This window comes from Dama dama, chromosome 1, assembly GCF_033118175.1.
Source record: "Dama dama isolate Ldn47 chromosome 1, ASM3311817v1, whole genome shotgun sequence".
NCBI classification, from domain to species: domain Eukaryota; kingdom Metazoa; phylum Chordata; class Mammalia; order Artiodactyla; family Cervidae; genus Dama; species Dama dama.
Window position 1 is genome coordinate 77759260 of NC_083681.1, and position 12351 is coordinate 77771610.

Genomic DNA, 12351 nt, shown 5'->3' on the forward strand with positions numbered 1-12351 from the left:
TGGCAGTTATTTTGGCCAACTGTGTGATGTATAGCCAGATGTTACTGAGTTCAGGATCTATTTAACAAGTTCAGAAATTTTGTGCCCTAAAATTCTTCCAGTACCAAAGGATAGTTAGAGCGTTTGGGGTGGATGTGTACACACTGCTGGATTTAAAACGGATCAATACATGGAAGTGTATAGCACATGGAACTCTGCTCAATGTTACGTGGCACCCGGGAGGGGAGGGGAGTTGGGGGAGAATGCACATGTGTATATGTACGGCTGGGTCACCTGAAGCTATCACAGCATTGTTAATTGGCTATACTCCAATACAAATAAAAAGTTTAAAAGAAAATTCTTCCAGGTCCTTGCATTTCATCAACTCATATGCTCTTTTAAAATAAGGAAGCTGAGGCCCAGAGAGGAAACATGGCTGATTAGTGGTAAATAAGAATCCAAGTCTTTTAATGCCCAACACAGTGATTATTTTTATCCCACCACACCTTACCTCCCATAAGATGACTTAAGTCTAGTGTATACAAAGGGAAAAGAAAACTCACCTTAAGCTGACCAAGAAACTTAACTTTCATCTCTTATCTTCAGCAATATGTGCCTTGACTCTCTAAGAGAAAGGTCTAAGTCTTAGGTCAGGGATGCAAAAGTTCAGTTATATTGCAGAGACCATATCCACTTCAGCAGAAATAAGATCTTGCCTAGTTAGAAGATCCAAGAAAGTTTGAAAATAATTAGAATAAAAAGTGCCTCAGAACTTGGGGTTTAATGTGTATTCCCAACCACAGCAAAGGGTATGTTTTCCCTTGTAAATGCTATAAATTTATACATTCTCAATTTGGAATTCAATATGAGCTGACAAATTCCTTCAACAAACATGATGTAAATGCTGACCTCCCCCTCAGTCCCATGCAGACTTAAAAATTGCCTTCAGAATCCACAGATTGTAATCCTATTCTGGATAAATCATAGATAAATCCATATACAGGAAGGAGAACAAATATTTCTGCTAAAGATCCCAGGATATCTAAAAGTAACCCCCCATAAAATATCAGAGAATAAATCTTTAATGATTTTCACTGTAAAAATCCCTTGGGAAAAAACAGAACTATTAAAAACTCAATAAAAAAACAGCAATTCTAGTTCACTTACCGTGGCTTCCCTGTAATTAAGAAGAATGACCAAGGTATTTAGAAATACCAAATAACCATTACTTGTAATATCAAATCATGTATGTTTCTCAAGTCCCCACTGCCTGGACAATTATACAGGAAACATTTCTGTCAAGATGACACAAATTTATTTAAATGGATTCAGCATGCTCCAATGCCTTGGAAAATCAAGTCAAAAGAAAAGAAAATGCTATGTTGAATTTGAAACCCAAAGTCTTAGGTACTAAGAGGAATCTTCTGATCTTCAGAACCTAGTCTATGGATATAGAAAAAGAGACACAAATATTTCTGTTACCTAATAAGCCCTTCTTAGTCTTCTCTTAAAATGAGGAAACATCTTCTCCATGAATCTTAGTGTTTAGAGAGGATACTGAGAATATCAAAGAACCAACCTTTCTATCTAAGAAGGTGTTATCCTCCCAGGAATTAATTATCTTTTTTTTTTTTTTTTTTAAGGTTTTCCCTAGAAGCAGGTATCTGGGAGAATTCATCCATGAACAACACTTTTTCGCCTGATTGGTTCTTTCTCTGCACTTTAACAGCCCGCATTCTTGGTCTGGAAAACTATGTGATAAAGTACTCTTCATGCAAGCCCTTGGGCATCAAGAGCTGAGGCATGAAGGACTCTAAATGATGGAACCATGGGGTTTCATCCAGCTGGAATATCCCTAAGAAAATTTACTCACTGACTGAGATCACCAGAGGAGGTTGAGATACATATAGGTTCATGATTATTATATCTTGAGTAACTGACTATTCAATCATTATGAAATGTCTTTCTTGGTCTATAGCAACAATTTATGGCCTAAAGTTTATTTTGTCCTATATTTGCATTGTCTGTTCTTTCACCTCTCTTTTTGTTACTATTTCCATAATATATATTTCTTGCCATTTTCACTTTCTACTTATCTGTGTCTTGGAATTATGAACCCTGTAGATAGAATATATATGAATCATGATTTTGTCCATTCTGCCAATCTCTGCCTATTAACTGGAGTGCCAAACCATTTCTATTTTATAAAATTACTTGTAATTCAGGGCTCCCTCAACAATGAGATGACTCCCATGTCTGTGCCAGATGAACTTTTTTGGCAAAATAATGTCTCTGCTTTTTAATATGCTATCTAGGTTGGTCATAACTTTCAATTACAAGCCAGCAAATCATCTATCAGTGTGTTCTTTTTAGTGTTTCAGGTAACTGCTCAGTCCAAAATCCCACTGATTATGGACAAGTGGCAATTCTGGCATTCCCTTGTGAAAAAACATTTTTCAGAAAAGAAAATAAATTGCTTCCATGACTCTTATTAGGAACAGAGAAGCATCACTCTGAAGTGCACCCACATGCGGAGAAAAGGGAACCCTCCTACAAAGTTGGTGGGAATGCATATTGGTGCAGCCACTATGGAAAACAGGATGGAGGTTCCTCCAAGAAACGAAACTAGCGTTGCCACGTGACACACCAATTGCACGTCTGAGCATTTACTCAGAAAACTAATGCAAAACGATACAGGCACGCCTGCGTTCACAGCAACACTGCTTACAACAGCCAATACAAGGAAACAGCCTAAATGTCCATAACAGAGGAACGGATAAAGAAAGACGTGGTACATATATGTGGCGGAATATTATCCAACCCTCAAAAAGAATGAAACAATGCCATCTGCAGCAACGTGGGTGTACCTAGAGATTATAATACTAAGAAAAGAAAGTCAGGAAGAGAAATATAAACACCATATGACATCACTTATATGGGGAATCTAAAATATGACACCAAAAAATGAGTGGGTGTATGTATATGTATAATTGCTTCACTTTGCTATACACCTGAAACTAACACAACATTGCAAATCAACCATACTCCAATAAAAATTTTAATAAATAAACAAAATATGACATAAATGAACATATCTACAAAACAGAAACAGATTCACAGACAGAGAGAAAAGAGTTGTGGTTGCCAAGGGGGAAGGTGGATAGGGGAGGGAAGGAGTGGAATGGGAGTTTAGGATTAGCAGAAGCAAAGTGTTATATACAGGATGGATAAACAAGGTCTTACTATTTAGCACGAGGAACCATATTCAATATCTTGTGACAAATCATAATGGAAAAGAATACAGACTTATATATATACATACATACATATATATATATGTATATATATATATTCTGAGTCACTTTGCTGTACAGAAGAAATTAACACAGTATTGTGAATCAACTGTATTTCAATAAAATGTTTTTGAAAAGAACACCCAAAGTTTTTTCCTTAGTGAGAATTGTGTAGCATGCCTATCCCTAAGTTTATCACTAGAAAGGAGAAAAACATAGTCATAGCTACTTAAACTAATTCAGATTCACACTATGGACTGGGGATGGACCAGTTTCTCCCAAACACATGGCACCTGGTGCCAGAACAAATGGAGATTTGGTTGAGAGAAAGAAGCTGAGAACTAGCTCCTCTGTGGACAACTAACACTATCTGCCGTACCTGACAAGCCTCTACTGACTGCTCCCTCCTCACTCCTATAGCTTTACCTCCCCTTCCCTGTCCCCTCCCATCTCCCTTCCCCTACGTCTTCCTCTTCCCTTCCTCTCTCCCAATTTCTCACCCTCCCTCATCTCCTCTTTTAGCTCTTCCCGTCGGTATTCCCGTCGGAATGACCAATGTTCTCCCATTTTGAAAAACAATCATCTTCAATCCCATATCCCAAGACAGTACCTAAATACCTAATTTGATTCTGTAAGGTACTATTATTATCTTTCTTATAAGATAAAGGAAACTGAGGCTCATAGAAATTGAATAACTTACCCAAGATTGCACAGCTTAGCCAGGATTCAATAAATGATGATCAATAGTATTATAGTAGTGAAGAAATGCAAAATTTTCTCTCAACTTATTTCAGGAAAGATTATTTATGCATAAAGCACTAATGGATAATTTTATGTGCTATTTTTTGGTGTTACTCCTAATAACCCCTATTTATTTAAGCTGTACTTAAGCTGTTTTTACAGGTTCTGGTAAGTTCAGTAATAGGCATAAAATCTTACAGTAAATGGAATTGATCATCAATACCCAGGTTTGTGTCTTTGGTATATTATTTCTCTAGGACTCCACCATGTCCCATTCATATAGAGGATACTCCTGGTCCTAGGTCTGAACATCTGGTTAGTCTTCCCTTCTATTCTGAAAGCATCTGGAAATTTCCAGAATGAAAACTCCCAACAGAGTGCTTAGGAAGATATCCCAGATGAGGGCCAAATGTGGAAATGAAGATGAGAAATGTTCTCTTTTCTCAATGGTCCTTTCTGGTCAATGCTACACAGGGGGTCTGTCTGCGGGATATGTCCTCCCTGCCACTGGTGGTAAGAGCAAGGCCTCTAGACAACGCACAGCTGGTCTGAATCAGCACCTCCTCCCCCACCTATCCCAGTGCACGAATCACATGATGGAATCAATGTCCAGTACCCTAAAATAACATAATTGTTAGAGCTCAAGCTTAGAAATTAGACCAGCTTGTATTTCAATCCAAGGTCTACTTATTATTACCTTTTAGATCTTGGTCAAAAGATGCTCACAGTAAGCATCAATTTTCGTTTATATAAAGTAGGATTAATATATCCCACATGGAGATTATGTGAGAATTAGATGAAATACCACATGTAGGTAGCACAATGATGTAAATACAGAGTGCTCATTATCTGTTAGTTCTCATTGCATCCACATTTCCTGTATTTCCTACAACCTTTCCAAGACTCAACTACACTGTCAGATTTTTTAGTGAGAGATGGCTGAACATCCATAGATTTCTGAACTATAATCACTTATGAATCAGTATTCAATACTTTAAAACTTAGCCTTCCTTCTCTCTTAGTTTCTGTATTTGCCCAGATTCTACCAACCTTAAGAATAAAGAAGCCATGTATGTGAGTTGAGACAATTCTTTCCAGAAACTTGAATCAGTCGAGCCATGTGCTCTGGTTTCCTCTACAGAAAGCGACAACAGACACCGGTGAGCTTTTGCTTTCTGCCAAGCACCACTGTAAGCACTTCACATGTGCTAACTCGTAGAAACCCCACAATATCCCGTGACAGGTACTCCTATCGCCCTCGTCTTACAAGTGAGAGAACTCAGGTATAAAGAAAGAGGCTGAGGAGCTTGCCCAAGATCACATAGTTAGCAAACAGAAGAGGCAGCAAAACTCTTACAGTTAATCACGATTCACTATTCTGTTACTAAAAGTAGTTTCTCTAGCCTGGCAGTTGCTCAGTCATGTCTTACTCGTTGCAATCCCAAGGACTGTAGCCCCCTAGGCTCCTCTGTCCCTGGAATTCTCCAGGCGAGAACACTGGAATGAGTTGCCATTCCTTTCTCCAGGGCACCTTCTTGACCCAAGGACTAAACCCAGATCCCCTGCATTGCAGGCAAATTGTTTACAGTCTGAGCCAATCTAGCCTACATGCCTTTATCTACAGGGCATTAGCAATAGAATAGCAGTTTTGCAGGGACTTAGATATTTCCACATGTTATCTTCCTCAATCCCCCCTGTAACTCTGTGAAACAGGTATGAACAAGGCTGTTTTATGAACACTAGGGAGCTCATGCATCCATTATCCCATGACTAGGACCTTCTGTGCCTTGGGTCCCAGAGTCCAAGATCATTTTCTAAACACAGTCATAGAGCAGCTGCAAACCCAGCCCAGATGCCCCTCCTTAATCTCCTTGATCAAGATGCCATGGCCACAAGAGAGAATGGATAAACTGGTTTGGCTGCCATCCTGGTTGAAGCTGCTAGTTCTAACCCTCTGGGAGCTGAGAGAACAGAGACTCCCTAATTCCTTGCACTTGAGTAATACTTATTTAAATATTGCCCTGTAACCACACTTGAAAGTGTTGGTAAAGATGAACCCAGGAAGACCATATAAGCATAATCATCCCCGAATCACAGAAGCTGTGTGGTTTTGAGTCTTCAACACATTTGGATCCAGACTCCTAGGAACCAAATAAGATATCTATAGGCTGAGCAGTCTCAGTAAGAAAAAGATTTGAAAGAGATAACTTCAGGGAATTGCTACCTCAAATCAACTTTTATTTGTTGCTGATTTTATGGTGCTTACAATTCTTAATTTTTCTACTTTAACAGTTTGCTATTTCCAGGGCTTTATGTTAGGATAGATCTCAAGTCAAGTGGCTCTTTTTAATATACTTCATCTGAGCACAAGATAGACTGACAAATGTATAGTAAGATGGCATAAATGGAAATTTCCTCCAATGGTTAGGTTTCTTCCCATCACTTTCAAAGCCTAACACTTCGGAAGGTGTCAGACTAAAGAAATTTGTTATCTGAGCTGAGATGTGTGTACCTCAGTCACATAATAATATGAGTGAATAAAGTAAACCTAAAACACAGTCCATGAACTCAGCATTATTTAGGAATTCTCTTTCAGCAATCATTTTCAAATCATTAAGTAAGGAAAAGGAAATTTACAATTAAGATAAAAAGTGAATAAACCTTTAAAGCAGCAGTTGTTGATAGGTCAATGATCACTACCCCCAAGCAAATTATGCTCTACAAGTAACACCTTGTTATGAAATGAGCACGTCACTTATTTCCCAAATGCACCCGGAGAGGTAAGCACAATCTGTGGCTTCTTTATCACGTTTTCCCAAGGGGATGCTTTGCTGTTGTTGTTCAGTCGCCGTGTCCAACTCTTTGCAACCCCATGGACTGCAGCATGCCAGTCTTCTCTGTGCTTCATCATCTCCCAGAGACTGCCCAAGTTCATGTCCATTGAATCAGCGATGCCAACCATCTCATATGAGAGTATTCAAATTACAGGTGAGTTAGGTTTAGACATCTATTTCTGCTGTCACAGATTTTTATGAATAATAAGAAAAGGAGTCATACAGAATATTATCTCTTTTATTAAATTATTTTTCTTATTATAAAGGTAATATATTCTCTTTGTAGGAAATTCAGATCAGAAAATTTTAAAAAGAATAAAAAATTTATCTTAAATCCATAATCCAAATAAGCATTACTAGACTTTAGAGCATTTCTTTCAGGTGCTTTTCTATGTTTATATGTCATTTTGGACCATTTAGATCATAATAAAGAAGCTGTTTAATATCTTGTGTTTTCCACTCAATATTATGTTGGACGAATTTTTTCACACCACATTAGTTTTTCCTGTAAATAGCCCCAATGGTCACTTGATATTTTATAACTATAATTTGCTTAATTGTTCCTCTTTATGTAGACATTTGAATTGTTTTCACTTTTTCATTATCATACAAAATATAAAATATAGCTTGTGTGCAGTTTTTGTCCATAATCTTTATACAGAATAGATTCTGAAGGATAAGGAGTACTGGATCAAGGGGCAAGACCAATTATAAAGCCCTTACTATATAAAGTCAAACTTCTTTCCAGAATATTTTATATTAACACAATACTAATAAAACTATCATAATTTTTTGCTCATTTTCTAATTTAAAGCATTTCACTGTTTTTAAATTGTATTTCCTTGATGGCTTATGAAATAGGGATTTTTTTTTAAGGCATGTAATGTTTTTTCTAAGAATTTTCTTTTTATTAAAAAGTTTTGTTAATTTTTATAATTGTGTAGGTAGAACATTTTTTTTGTAAAAACTATGTGCATGATAATAGTTATCTATCAGACTTGTTGCAAATAGTTTCCCAATGTGTTCTATACCTTTATGTAGTTAAATCTGTTAGCTTTGTCCTAGTTTTTATACCACTGAATTTTGCTTAAAATGCTCTTCCCCACCTAGAGATTAGATATATATTTGTTCATTTGATTTTCTGTTTTCGAAGATATCTGTTTTATTAAAAGTCTTTAATACATGCTACCCTTTTTTCTCTCTTTTCCTTTTTATTTTATTTGGTGATGGCATAAAAGATAGGCTTTATTTGAAAAATGTCTATTCAGTTGTTAAAAAATCTTTTATGAACTATACATAATATTTCTTCAAATTTTCTTTAAAAATAATGGCCTTTTAGAGTTTGACCATACTTGCCTCTTATTGAGCTTATCTGCTCATTTATTTCATTCATATTTTTAAAACTCTAAAAAACATTTGAATTCCTTTATAGTCTACTATAGTTTTCTATTATTTAATATGTTGATTTCTGCATTCAACTTTTTCTGAATATATTTAGTTGCTTTTCTAACCTCTTGAGTTGATTAATTAATTCACTTATTTTCTCTCTTTGTATTCTTTCTAGATACCAACTATAATAATCAAGCATTTCAAAGATAAGAAAAATGATAGGTCTGTTTTTTCACCTTTATACTCATCAAAAATTTGGAGTATGTGGCAAGTTATGCATTTTACTTTTAGTACAGCATTTTGATCTATATAATAATAATATTCTTCAATTCCTCCATACCATCTGTTATTTTTCTTTATTTGTACATGAGAAAGTTTAGGTGCAGTAAGACTAAGGTCATCACATAGCTTCTAATCAGTGAAAACAGAATTTAGAAATACCTGACTGCACAGAACACATGCTGCTAAACAAATTATAATGCTTGAGTTTCCTTACCTTAAAAGTACCTGTTTTCTAAAGAGATCTAGAGTATTTTTCATAGTCTTCCGTAAAGCGAGCTTGATTTACAAAATTCCTCTGAAACCTAAACATGATAAAAATTCTCCAAGTAGTGAATCATAATGTTTCAAATAAACCTGGGGGATATTGCATTCAGTTCAGTTCAGTTCAGTCGCTCAGTCGTGTCTGACCCCATGAATTGCAGCATGCCAGGCCTCCCTGTCCATCACCAACTCCCGGAGTTTACTCAAACTCAGGTCCATCGAGTCGGTTACGCCATCCAGCCATCTCATCCTCTGTCATCCCCTTCTCCTCCTGCCCCCAATCCCTCCCAGCATCAGGGTCTTTTCCAATGAGTCAACTCTTCACATGATCTGGCCAAAGTATTGGAGTTTCAGCTTCAGCATCAGTCCTTCCAATGAACACCCAGGACTGATCTCCTTTAGGATAGACTGGTTGGATCTCCTTGCAGTCCAAGGGACTCTCAAGAGTCTTCTCCAACACCACAGTTCAAAAGCATCAATTCTTCGGCACTCAGCTTTCTTCACAGTCCAACTCTCACACCCACACATGACCACTGGAAAAACCATAGCCTTGACTAAATGGACCTTTGTTGGCAAAGTAATGTCTCTGCTTTTTAATATGATATTTAGGTTCCTTCCAAGGAGTAAGCGTCTTTTAATTTCATGGCTGCAATCACCATCTGCAGTGATTTTGGAGATATTGCATTACTTCCTGCTATTTTATCCTCCTCAAAATATTCTTTTTTCTTCTTGTGTGGTGGTATTCTTAGAAAGTTTTATTTGAATGTAATATAAATTCACAAATATAACTGCCAGTTATACCTCAAAAGTGAAAGTGCAAAAAGTGAAGTTGCTCAGTCATGTCTGACTCTTTGTGACCCCCATGGACTGTAGCCCACCAGGTTCCTCTATCCATGGGATTCTCCAGGCCGGAATACTGGAGTGTGTTGCCATTTCTTTCTCCAGGGGATCTTCCCTAGCAAGGGATTGGGCCAGGGTCTCCTGCATTGCAGGTGAATTCTTTACCACCTGAGCCACCAGTGACACCCTCAGTGATACCTCGTTAAGAAGTATACCTTAAGTAAAGAAGTTATACCTTACTGGGGCCTTAGGCATTCATTCCGTTCAGTTTTTTCTGAGGTGTAACTACATTATCCCTAATTTTGAGTTGAGTTTACCTGATGTTTTATATTCACCCTGAAACAAGGTAAAAGTGATAATAATAAATTCTGCAGCACCTCATCAGCCAAGTGACTAGAGAAGGGACACGGGGAGTAGATTCTCAGGAACTCAAGCCCCTGCTCCTTCGTAAGGGTCCTCTTTTTATTCCTCTTTTCCTACAGGAGAAAATACATGAGCATTTGGCGGGGAATACCCATCAATGTACACTTGTAGGAAGATGACTGGAATGTCAACAGTGATAAAACTGCATTTGTGTACATGCATGTGTATGTGCATGTGTGGGTGAGTGGGGCTGTGTGAGAGAGAGAGAGAAGACAGTTATGTGTTCATTTTGTGGCTAATAATAATGTGGCCCAACTTTAAGTCTTGGGTTTATCTGCCTCATGTTTTTCTTACAAAAAATAATTCTGAGAAAACATACTGGGATTGGTCTAAATTGATCCTCACAATTGTGATCCCTGTGCTATTCTCAGGGAAATCAGTTATCTGAACACCAGACTGGACTCCGGGAGCAAATGAACAATGTGACGGAATTCCTCCTGCTTGGCCTGACACAGAGCCCAGAGGTACAGAAGCTCCTGTTCGCTCTGTTTACCCTCCTCTGCTTTCTCACTGTGGCAGGCGACCTACTCATCACTGTGACAGTCGCCACTAGCAGAGCCTTAGGTTCCCCCATGCATTTTTTCCTGTCTTTCTTGTCCTTCATAGACTGCTGCTGCTCTTCTACCATGGCCCCCAAAATGATATTTGACTTACTTGCTCAAAAGAAAGCCATCTCCCTCAGTGGGTGTATGACTCAGCTCTTTGCAGAGCGTTTCTTTGGAGGAGTTGAGATCCCCTTGCTCGTGGTGAGGGCCTGTGACCGCCACGTGGCCTCTGCAAGCCCCTGCAGTGCGCCATCACAGTGAACAGGCACGTGTGTGGCCTCCTGGCGGCCATGGCCTGGGCCGGAGGATTTCCTCACGCTCTGATTCAAATTATTTTTAGAGTCTGGTTGTCCTTCTGTGGCCCCAGTGTCATTGACCATTTCATCTGTGACCTTTTCCCTCTGCTGAACTCTCCTGCACTGCCACTCACGTCTTTGGTCTTTTTGTTGCTGCCAACAGTGGGCTGATGAGTATGCTCATCTTTTCTATTCTTATCACCTCCTATGTTCTCATCCTTTGCTCTCTAAGAGCACACAGCACTGCAGAACAGCAGAAAGCTCCCTCCACTTGCGCTTCCCATGTTGCTGTAGCGGTCCTGTTCTTTGTAGCCTGTATGTTTGTGAACCTTCGGCCCATGATCACCTTCCCTATTGATAAAGCGCTGGCTGTGCTTTATACCACGGTAACACCCATGTTAAACCCTTTAATCTACACCCTCAGAAACTCAGAGGTGAAAATGCCATGAAGATGCTCTGGAGCCAAAGAGTAACCTTGGGTAATAATTTTTGTGAGTAGAGAAGATAAAATCTATTCATACTTAAGGACAAGAGTGACTAATAGAAAGGAAAATGATTCTGAAGTTAAAATATGTGACTTTAAGTATATTATTTACCCCCTTGCTTTCTGGAATTTTTAATGGTTCATCTTTCATAAAATATCAAGCTTTGATTAAATGATGACTAAAGCTCTTCAATTAGAAACTTATTTGCTTCTATAAATTACTACTAATCAAGAGATGTTGTTTTTTTAAAAAATTACTTTTTAATCTTACTTTTTCAGGGTTTTTTTTTGTTTGTTTGTTTTTTGTTTTGCTACACTGAGTCTTCGTTGCAGCGTGCAGGCTTTCTCTTGTAGCAGTGAGCGAGGGCGTCTCTCTAGTTGACATGCTCAGGCTTCTCATCACAGCTGCTTCTTAATTTCAGAGCACGGGCTCTAGGTGTCAGGGCTTCAGCAGTCGTGGTGCGTGGGCTTCTGCAGTTGTGGCTCACAGGTTTAGTTGCGTCTCAGCATGTGGGATCTTCCCGGATCAGAGACTGAACCGTATCCCCTGCAATGGCAGGTGGATTCTTCACTGGACCACCAGGGAAGCCCTCAAAGGGGCATTGTTAATCAACTTAAAGAATCACAGAGGCTGGAAAAACTTTGAGTTACTGTTTTCAGTAGAACAATTCTCTGTAAAGCTTCAGATATACAGTATATAACCAATAGGCCAAATAATTAAAATAAGTCCTAACAACCACAATATTTAAATAAACAATAAGTCCTAACAACCACATATATTTTTTTAAATGAGTAGTTTTAGTACTGTAGGCAAGGTAGAGTTATTATTGTGAGAGATGATGACCAGTGAGAAATGAATGAGTTTTGAGAAATGAGAGTGACATAAAGGCAGGACTCATTCCAAAATTAGTACCAAGTGCTGCACAATTCCAGGGGCACCCTTTACAGTGTAATCTGGGCTCTTATCAAAATGAATTATTATCT

The 12351-nt window shown here is 38.2% G+C and overlaps 1 pseudogene; it reads left to right on the forward strand.

Moving 5' to 3' along the window:
- Positions 1–10375: 10375 nt before the first annotated feature.
- LOC133066485 (olfactory receptor 4C5-like) lies at positions 10376–11382 on the forward strand (annotated as a pseudogene).
- Positions 11383–12351: the final 969 nt, after the last annotated feature.